Genomic DNA, 11,076 nt, shown 5'->3' on the forward strand with positions numbered 1-11,076 from the left:
AAAACTGTAGATCCACATTTTTATGTAACATCAGACTTGTATGTGTTTATTTTATTAAAATTTCAAAGGAGTCCAACAAATTGCATCTGCACCTCTGAGACTCTAGTTTTATGTTGTGTCTCTACGTCTGGCAGCAGGGTCTCTCCTACAGCCTGAAGCTGAGCAGGGAATGGTCAGGCATCTGAAGGAGTTGGGGCCTGAGAAGCAGGTGTGTGAGAGAAGCAGGAACCAGAGCCCTCATTGGAAGCTGACTGACTCAGCCTATGGAGAGAAGGGAAGCGGGAGCGATTTGGAAGAGGCCACTAAGCCCCCCCCCCATCAGTTTTCTCTCCTTCCCACTTGGCTTAAGAGTAAGGTAACCAGGACAGTCCCAATTTTTAACAATTTGTCCTGTATCCTGCAGCATTTTTAAAAAGTCCCGATTTTTGGAAAGAACGCACGACAAGCTAGGGAACACGGGAGAACAGGAAAGGAATATACAGTTTTCAGCTGCCATATTTTGATATGGCAGCTGGCTATTTTGATATGAATTTTATATGATTTTTGTTAATTTTATAATGTTAAACTTTAATAATTACAAATTATTGAGAACTGATTATGGAGAACTGCTTATCAAAGTTTGCATTGTTGTCAGCACCCCCCCCCCCATGGTGTCCCGCTTTACCAATGTTAAAATCTGGTCACCTTACTTAAGGGCAAGTACTGTCCATCAAAGGGGTTTTTCTGGGAAGTGGAGAGGTAGTGGGGAAAAACTTTGAGTTCTTGGTGGTGAAAGGAAAGGGAAACAGGGTAGGATGTCCCTAGCTGAGCTTCTGAACACTGCATGGTGCTAGGCAGCTGCCTGTGTGTTCCCCGAAGCACCCCCTACACACACACACACACACACACACACACACACACACAGTGGAGGAGGCTCACCCCAGGCCTTTCTCAGCTGAGGGAGCTACCCCCATCTGCTGGTTCTCAGCCCTCACGCCCTCCCCTTCCCTTCCCCCATGCTACAGGAGCTGGTGAGGAGAGGGTGACGATGCTTAGCGACCCAGACAGTGCCCTGTCTATGCCCTCAGTGAGCAGCTTTCTGGAAATCCCAGAATGACTGGGCAGAACCCTGCTTCCTCTCGCGATCGCATCCTGCCCCTCACAGCCGGGGCAGGTGCAGGAGGCGAACCGTCTTCCCGCAACCTCTGTGGCCCAGAACCCTCTCAGCTGGGCAGGGGCTGGGCTGCAGACAGGTGAGTAGCTATGCAAAATCCATACAGCTGACTCTGGGTCAACACAGGGGCCTCACTCAGCTGCCTAAAGGGAAGAAACTCCCTGAAATTGGGGTCCAGGACACTAAATCTAGAAGGCAGCTTGGAGGGCAGGGCAGGCCCATCTCTCAGGCTCAGACCTCTGAGTCGCATGAGATGGAAAAGGAGCCCACTCCCCCAAACACACCCCAGCATCCTACAAGCCAGCAACAGTGGGCTGGTTTCTAAATACTTCCAGGTGCTCTCCAGGGAATCCTCTCCTTCCCTTTCTCCCTTTCTCTCTCCTCTTTCATTATTCCTTTCCCCCTCTCTCTTTCCTCCGTCTTCCTCTCCAGCCCTTCTATCCTGGCCGCCGTGGCTCCCATAGTATTTAAGGGGCCACAAGACCGCGCGCGTCCTTAGCGCTCTTGAAGGCTAGCTGTTTTTCTTCGGAAGAGCCTTCCCTCCGCCTCTACTTGAAAAAGCACTAGTTGTAACTCGCTCTCCCCAGCAGTACCACAAGGGGGCGACAGTTATCAGTAGTCCTTCCTCGGATCCGGGATTCGCGGTCTGTGTGCCCTGGAGGGGAAAAAACCTGAGCGTGAAAGTGATTGGGGAGGGAGTCGGGAAGGGAATGGAGTGACCTGGAGGCTCTAATTTAACCTGGGACCCTTCCTTGCTTTATGTAGCCCTGCTGGCAGAGACGTGGACCCCTCCTCCCGCGAGGGCAAAGCCTGACCCTTCTCACGCCCTCCTGCCTACCTTCCCTCCCTTCCAGAATAACAGGTCCCCAAGCCCTAAGTCCCTGGCCTCTCTGGACGTTTCTTCTTTTGTTTCTGGAGACCCAAGGAGAATTTGGAACGTTAAGGAAAGATAGTGAATTATGTTAAAAGCAATACAAGTACAAAGTTAAAAGTTAAATACAGGAGTGATGAGGTGAGTGGTTTTTTGGGGGGAGGGTGGGCCTTCAAAGGAGGGAGAGACCAGCATCCAGACCCACAGGAGTTTTGGGTCCTGAGGGGCGCCCTGCTCCCAGCTCTCCACCACCTTGAAGGCCCAGATCTTCTTGGAGTCAGATGCCACATGCACGTGGTAAAGCTGCTTTGTCAGCCTGGTTACTACCGGTTTTCCTCCTTGGAGGTGGGGTGTGTGGTAGAGAATTCTCAGGCTCCTGGGAGCAGAACCCAGGCTCACGCCCTGTCAGCCCTGTACCTCAAGAAGACTGAAAAGGGGCAACTGGCAGGAGGGGGCAGTCTGCTGCTCTGACCCAGGCCAGGGTTATTCCTCGGTGGCTGTCAAAAGATAAAATTACAACAAATTTAGTTAAGTGATTTAAGCAGCTCTTATTTGTGATTCATGAATCTGGGAAGCATCTTTTCTAAAACTTTAGAAAAGGCACTCCAGTGAACCCAGCAGAGAAGCCTGGCTTTACAGGTAGAAAAGGGCTGAAGAAAGCAGAATCAGGGAACAAAAAGCAATTGATTAGCTTCAGGCAATGTCAGGTCACTTTCCTTGTAAGGATGGAAGGAGAGGGACTTCTTTATACTGGCTAAAACTGGCCTGTTTGGGAATTTGACTATTATCTTGCCCTCTAGTTTTCTTAGAAGGTCAGATAATTCAGTTTCAGTTTGGTGACATGGAACTTTAGCATGAGTGACGACTCTTTTTGGTTTGTTCTGTGGGAGCCTAGTGGGTTCAAATCAGTGGTCTCCTCTAAATTTTATTTAATACCACTATTAAGAGTTGCACTTTGCCCTTTTCAACGGTCTTAGGCTGGAGGTGCCCTTTAGAATAGGGCCTGAACCTACCAGGGGTACTTATCTGTGGCGTCAGATATCATGAAAAGTATGCTCAAACCTTTTTTTTGCCAATCAGCTTACATTAGTGTGTGTATATTTACTGTGTGGCCCAAGACAACTCTTATTTTTCCAATGTACAGCAGAAAAGAAGAAAGGTTGGACACAGGCTTTTTATTACTTTATCTCATGGATGTTAATGAAGTGGCTCAGATACATAATTTAGGAGATGTGTTAAAAATATGTTTTGGAGGTGGTGCCTGTGGCTCAAAAGGGTAGAATGCCGGCCCCATATGCCGGAGATGGTGGGTTCAAACCCAGCCCCAGCCAAAAAAATAAAAAAATACATTTTGGAGTCAGATGGGCTTGGTTTCTTCATCTGTAAAATGGGTATGTTAGGCCCCCCTCATGTGGATCCTATCAAGCAGATAAAATGTTTTCAAGCATTGTCTTTTTCAGAGAAGTGCTAGCATTTTTTAAAAGATGTTTTTTCCAAATAACCTTTAAAAAAAGTTTTTCTTCTTCCTTACAACCACCCTCTAAGAAAAATAAAATTTATGTGTGATAATTACATCTTGATGGTCCAAACTTGTTTACCAGTGACCAAGTTTCACTTCCTGTGGTTTAACAACTGGAGGCTTCAAAAGCCAACCTCCTCCTGCGATCGCGTCTAAGCCCATGGCCTTGGCATGGGTTCGTTAGAAACAAACGAGTACTGCAACACCTTGTGCTTCTCTTAAAATACTCAAAATGATGAGAAAGGAGTGTGTTGTAAAGGAAGGCTGGTTTTAATTGAGGTCAGATGCCGTCTCAATCAATTGAAGTGGTCCATGAACCCAGTTTTATGCTTACCTCCTCCTCCTTCCTCCTCAGGACTCTGCCCCGACCCCCACCCATCCCCACGCCTCTGCAATTGGTTCATTTAGGTCAAAGTCGTTTCATCCATTTGTTCCTAATTGCATGCACTTAAGTGTTCTGGGTGCTCTGATAGCTCTGTGGGGTGTAGAGGGTGGGGAGAAAGGGCTTGTTGGGAGGGGTTGGCTGGACGCCGTTTACCTATTACCTAGACTTCGTAATTATTAAAATTTCTTCCCTATAAGCTCAGTTCCTGTAGCTCAAGTGGCTAAGGCGCCAGCCAGATACACTGGAGCTGACGGGTTCGAATCCAGCCTGGCCTGCCAAACAACAATGACAACTACAACCAAAAAATAGCCAGGCGTTGTGGCGGGCGCCTGTAGTCCCAGCTCCTTGGGAGACTGAGGCAAGAGAATCGCTTAAGCCCAAGACTATGTCTCAAAAAAAATTTTTCTTCCCTATAGTACATGTATTTATTTATTTATTTATTTTGAGACAGAGTCTCACTATGTCGCCCTGGGTAGAGTGCTGTTGCATCACAGCTCACAGCAACCTCCAAGTCTTGGGCTTAAGTGATTCTCTTGCTTCAACCTCCCAAGTAGCTGGGACTACAGGTGCCTACCACAATGCCTGGCTATTTTTTGGTTGCAGTTGTCATTGTTGTTTAGGTGGCCCTGGCCAGGTTCAAACCCACCAGCCTCGGTGCCCGTGGCCAGCACCGTAACCCCTGTGCTACTGGTGCTTTCTTTTTTCTTTAGTGAAATAATTTTCTAAAAAATGTCTTTAAAAGCCTTTTTTTTTTTTTCATTTTGAAAAGGAAATTTACTTCAGGAAACATACACAAACACAACAGAATACTTTGTAGGTACTTTGCACAATAAAATTGACACAAATAACACATTTTTGCAAGAATAAACACTCAGGCATACTATGACGGGTATACAGGTGTAACAGTTATGAGCAAATGAACCAAATTCATTAAGAAATAGGCAAAAACAGGAAGTCTATAGACACATATCACTATGTTGGTAATTGTGCACACCCAATTGTGGATGTCTCAAAATACCGTTACAGAGGATCTAAGTCTTTTCATCAAAACCCACAATGGGTCACGACAACATATGCAGTCACCCAAAGAGCCAAGAGCTCAAGAAATTTTATCTTTCACAAATGTAGATAAAATGGACAAACAGGACATCTCTTCATTTGTTAAGGAAGTTTAAACATTTTTCTAAAATTTCAGATTGCTAGGCCAGGCACAGTGGTGCACACCTGCAACCCTAGCACTCTGGGAGACTGAGGCAGGTTTTTAACAGGTTTTTGAGCTCAGGAGTTCAAGACCAGCCTAAGCAAGAATGAAGACACCCCCCCTCACCCCGTCTCTACTAAGAATAGAAAAAACTGAGGCAAGATCATTTGAGCCCAGGAGTTAGAGGTTGCCATGAGCTATGATGCCACAGCATTCTACCCAGGGTGGCAGAGTGAGACTCTGTCTCAAAAAAATAAAATAAAATTTCAAATTGATATAAGGGTACAAATGATTAGGTTACATTGCATTTGTTAGTAAAGTCTAAATTGTAGTTAAGCCCTTTGCCCAGGAAGTGTGCAATATACCCCTACATTGGGCCATTAGGTGATAGTATAGCAAACCCCTCCCTTTCTGCTCCCCCCTACTTGAATGTGGCTGTTTTTCTCTCCTATAGGTGTGTAGATGTTTAGTGAAATTTTTTTTTCCTCCATCAGCCTGGGTAGAGTGCCATGGCATCATCATAGCTCCCAATAACCTTGAACTCATGTGCTCAAATGATCCTCTTGCCTCAACTTCCCAAGTAGCTGGGACTATTGGCGCCTGCCACAATGCCCATCTAGTTTTTCTGTTTTTAGTAGAAACAGGGTCTCACTCTTGCTCATGCTGCTCTTGAACTCCCGAGTTCAGATGATCCACCTGCCTTTACCTCCCAAAGTGCTAGGAACATAGGCGTGAGCCACCACACTTGGCCTTAGTGAAATATCTAAAAGAAAATCCTAGGCATGATGACATATTACCTCTAAATGTTTCAGCATATATCCCTGAAAATAATTGGCATTTTTTTTTGAGACTTAGTTTCGCTTTGTCACCCTCAATAGAGTGCCATGGCACCATAGCTCACAGCAACCTCCATCTCTTAATAATTGGACATTTTTCGTATATGATCATGTGACCATTATCACAATCACCTTTTTTTTTTTGAGACTAGGTGAGTGCATTAGTGAGAAGTGGGGAAAGATCAAAATGAGGAGCTGAATTTGCAACTGGGAACAATCCAGGTAACTCACTGCCTTCTGACCAGCCCACAGTCACTTCTCACGACCACCTAAAACCAACTCACATTCAAATCTCCCCATTGCCCCGTGCTGTCTTTTAAAATTGGTTTGTCTGTATCTAAATCCAAGTAAGGTCTACCCATGGCATTTGGCTGTTTTAATCGTGTGCAGTCCCACACCCTACACTGTTCCAATCATGTCAGAGGCTTGTTGAAGAAATCAGGTCAGTTGCCTCATGGAATGTCCTACATTCTGTGTTTTCCCTGGTTGTGTCCTCGCACTGTCATTTAACTTGTTTCTGAGCCCTATATTTCCTGCAACCTGGAAGTTATCCTCAAAGGCTTACACAGATTCAGGTTTATCATTGTGTGCAAGAACACCTCCCAGGTGGTGCTGAGCGCTTCGTCCTGCTCCTCTGAAGCACAGACTGTATGGTCGTCCCTCTTATGGCAATGCCAAGCTGATGGGTAAGTTCAGATAGTGAGAGCCTGACCCCTCCACCCTCACGTCGTAGTTCCCTCTTATCACTAGGAGGTGACCTGTGGTCACATATTGGCATCTTGTAATAGTGCAATTGCCCAGCCGCTTTCTCACTGGCTGGGAGGTTTTAGTAGCCACTGAGGATTGTTGCCTGAATCAATTACTTTATCAAAGGTTGCAAAGGGTGATTTTCAATTTCTATTAAAATAACGTTTGCTGTTAAAAAGCAATAAATTTGGCTGGGTGCAGTGACTCTTGCCTGTAATGCTAGCACTCTGGGAGGCTGAGGCAGGGAGCCTGATTTGAGGTCAGGAGTTCTAGACCAGCCTGAGCAAGAGTGAGACCCCATCTAGTTGGGTGTTGTGGTGGGCGCCTGTAGTCTCAGCTCCTTGGGAAGCTAAAGCAAGAGGAACACTTGAGCCTGGGAGTTTGAGGTTGCAGTGAGTGAGGCTGACACCCTGGCCCTCTATCCTGGGTGACTAAGACTCTGTCTCAAAAAAAGGCCATAAACTTCCTATGGTGTGATCCATCACCTTCTTATTAATCTATCTTCAGCTTGTGATATAAGAAAAACCCATAAAGACATCCATGGTGGGCGGTGCCTGTGGCTCAGAGGAGTAGGGTGCCAGCCCTATATGCTGGAGGTGGTAGGTTCAAACCTAGCCCCAGCCAAAAACTGCAAAAAAAAAAAAGTGGTTATATTTTAAAAATAGCTTTCCTGTTCATTAGTAACAGCATGCTGGAGAGCCCTCAGCAAGCTCTGCTCAGTTGTCTTTCTTAGTGTATAATCTCTGAGAATTCATAGATACAGAGTAGGAATACGCAAATTATTCCTCATAAAGGAACACATAGAATCAGGCTCTTTAATGTCAAAAAACATTTTTTTTTTTTTGAGACAGAGTCTCACTCTGTCACTCTCAATAAGAGTGCTGTGGTATCACAGCTCACAGCAACCTTTGGCCTCAGGCTCCAGAGTAACTGGGACTACAAGCACCTACTACAACAGCTGGTTATTTTTAGAGACAAGGTTTTGCTCTTGCTCAGGCTGGTCTCAAACTCATGAGTTCAGGGCAGAGCCTGTGGCTCAGTGACTAGGGCGCCGGCCCCATATACCGAGGGTGGTGGGTTCAAACCCAGCCCCAGCCAAACTGCAAGCAAAAAATAGCCGGGCGTTGTGGCAGGTGCCTGTGGTGCCTGTGGCGGGAGGCTGAGGCAAGAGAATCGCCTAAGCCCAGGAGTTGGAGGTTGCTGTGAGCTGTGTGACTCCAGGCACTCAACCGAGGACGATAAAATGAGACACTGTCTCTACAAAAAAAAAAAAACCTCATGAATTCAAGCGATCCACCAGCCTCAGCCTCCCAATCAAAAAGCACTTATTAAATGGGCTGAGAAACGTATTTTACTTGCACAAGTGATCCGAGTTATTTCTCTTTCTCTGGTCTCCTCTTGATGAGCTTATTCACAGTACTGGATGGGTTCTTTTTTATTTTGTCTTGTTTAACTTTTAATTGATGGATGTGTGCTTCTAGACTTTTGAGGGGGGCATTTTATAAAATATTTTAAAAGTTTTACCAGCCTGAGCAAAAGAAAGACCGTGTCTCTATTAAAAAAGAAATAGAAAAACTAGCTGGGCATTGTGGTGGGCGCCTGTAGTCCCAGTTACTCTGGAGACTGAGGCAAGGGAAGTGCTTGACCCAGGTGAGTTTGAGGTTTCTGTGAGCTATGACACCAGGGTACGCTACCCAGGGCACAGCATGAGACTCTGTTTCAAAAACAAAAAGAAAGTTTTATAAAAGGAATAAACTGAATTAAGTCTCTGGAGAAGAGGATAGGGCTACAATCACAAGATTTTGAAAACTTCTGGCTGACAGGAATCAGAGGCGAAATCCTTATCCGACTCCCACCCAGTACTAGGACCTTGCCTGCAGCACTTCCGGCATGGACACAGCACCACATCAGGACGGTCACTGTGGATAATACACTCAGTTCATTCACCTTAAGAAACACTCAGGGTCCGGCAGGGAATTCCCAGCCCAGAGAGACAAAGTGTCCTGGGTCTACTTACACTTATCACCTTGGGGACACACCCACCAGTTCATTCTCTAGAAATCAACAATATGCCAAAGGGACCAATTCACAGCACAGAATTCTTTGTAGATTTTTAGTTTTAAGAAAAAGAGAACAGGAAAAGGAAAATAACATTTTACTCAAAACTAAAGATCCATGTGGCTGTTATTTTTTTCTTTTGTACCAGTGAGCCCACATTTTCCATCTCTTTTTTGTGTGTGTGTGGTGTGAGGACTCAAATTATCCATCATTGTTGTGTAGGAGATCTGGGAGTCTTCTATTTCCATAGCCCCAGTGCTTTTCATACCATCTGTCACAGGAGTAATGCAAAATAGAAGTTTGTTGAATCAATGGATTTAAGAGAATCCAAAACCAGGGTAGAATTCAATTCCATTTAACAAATATTTTTTGGGGTGGCGCCTGTGGCTCAAGGAGTAGGGCATCGGCCCCGGCCAAAACTGCAAAAAAAAAAGAAAAAGAAAAACAAATACTTTTGTTGTTTTATTTTACTCTTAATAATATCGGAAACATATAACGCTTAATACGTGCCAGATAGTCAGAGTCAACACATTTAACCCTCACACATACTCTATGAGATAAGAAGCCCTGTCCCCATTTTACAGACGAGGATTCTGAGATGGAAAGCGGTTGAATAACTTACCTAAGGTCACAGAAACAATGGGAGGCAGAGCTGGAACTTGGACCCAGGCAGTAGCAACCGAGTCTGTGCACGTAACTTCGATCTATATTTTTCACATACCTGTACACCAATTTCCTTTTTTATTGACTTCACTTAAACTTAAATGCCTGGTTTGCTAAACAAAACCTGTAAACAAATATTTCCCGTGTCTATTACATGTAACACACAGGAATAGCTTTTAACAGAAACTCATCACCCCCTCCAACATTTTTTATTATAAATACAGGTATCAAAATAATCCTGAACATATTTTTGATACTGCTAGCAGTCAGCACCCACACTGCTTCAAAAATTAACACAATTTGAGACAATATTCATTGTTCCTGCTACTTCAAGGAATTTCAACGGCAGCTTTTTTGCTAAAAGGGATAAAGCAAACCAATTCCATTTTTCCTTCTTGAAAATTTTTACTTCTCAGAAACACACATGCTGACACTGCCATCTGACACTTCTCTTCACACTTTCATCTTACAAATGGGAATTCTATTTTGAGTTTTATTTCTGTTCTATTTCAATTCTATTTCCAGGTTTACGGGTAAATGGCAGTGCCTTAGCAAGAGAGAAAAAAAAATTGGGCTGCATTTTTCCTCCTGTTAACCTGAAAACATAATAGATGTGCCTCTGTTAAGTAAGGTCCCACAAATGTCCAGGTCCTGTTTACCAGATGGAATTCTTTGTGATAGTTAATCAAGACATTAATATGAGCAGAAGGTTGTTGATTCAAGGCAAGTTTGAGATCCACGAAAATTAATTGTTATATGTTTGTCCTTCCGGTGGCTGTAGAAGCTTCCTATTTTCTTGGGACATCATTAGCTACATTAGCTCTCAAAGTCCAGCTTTGATGCTATATGACTTTTGCATGTTGCTAACTGTGGTATGCTCTGTGCATCCACCATCCCACAGGAATTATTTGTTCCATTCATATTAATTTTTGTTACAAATCTAACTGATGAAGGAGCTTCTGGGCATTTGGGAACACGTTCTACTTTCAGGATATATATCCTGTTTTCATAATTTGTCCTTGGTTGCCCAAGAATCGTGCCTGTCCACCTGGTAATTGTCATATCTTCATCATTTTCAAGGGCCCAGCTAACCATACCCTCGTCTACTCCTTTTTGTTCTTCCTCAAGTTCCTCTAACAAAAGAAAATGATGAGAAACTTTTCACTTGAGAAGGGAGTGAACAGCTTATCTAAGAAACCACTCATTCTTCTACTTACCTTTCATTTCGCTCAGTGCTTTTATCTTGTTTGCCCCGCAGTTTCGCTGTGGAGACCGCCGTCTTCTGTAGCTCCGTGCAGCCCGGTGTGCTAGGCTACTTTTCAAAGTGCTTTCAAAACGCATTTTTTCCAACTCACGGCTACAGCAGTTGAGGAGATTTCAATCTTTTGAAGGCAATAGAACGTAAGAAGTTATATAATCACACAGAGCAGAGAAGGGGAACTTAAAGGGGGGGAGAGGTAGATGGGGTTGTGTCGAGTTTGAAAGCGACACTCAAAATCAGCCCTGAACTAGATGGGAAAGAGGTTTGCTGTAGTGTATTTATAAAAGCAAAATCTCCTGAGCAACGTAAATATCTAAAAACAGAGAAATGGTTAGTTTCACTATGGTCTATCCACTGGATAAAGCTTCCAAAAATGACAAAT

General features: G+C 44.3%; 1 pseudogene; it reads right to left on the reverse strand.

Moving 5' to 3' along the window:
* Positions 1–10,178: 10,178 nt before the first annotated feature.
* Positions 10,179–10,774, reverse strand: LOC100963310 (annotated as a pseudogene).
* Positions 10,775–11,076: the final 302 nt, after the last annotated feature.

This window comes from Otolemur garnettii, unplaced genomic scaffold (genome assembly GCF_000181295.1).
Source record: "Otolemur garnettii isolate 467f Iridium unplaced genomic scaffold, OtoGar3 scaffold00055, whole genome shotgun sequence".
Taxonomy (NCBI): domain Eukaryota; kingdom Metazoa; phylum Chordata; class Mammalia; order Primates; family Galagidae; genus Otolemur; species Otolemur garnettii.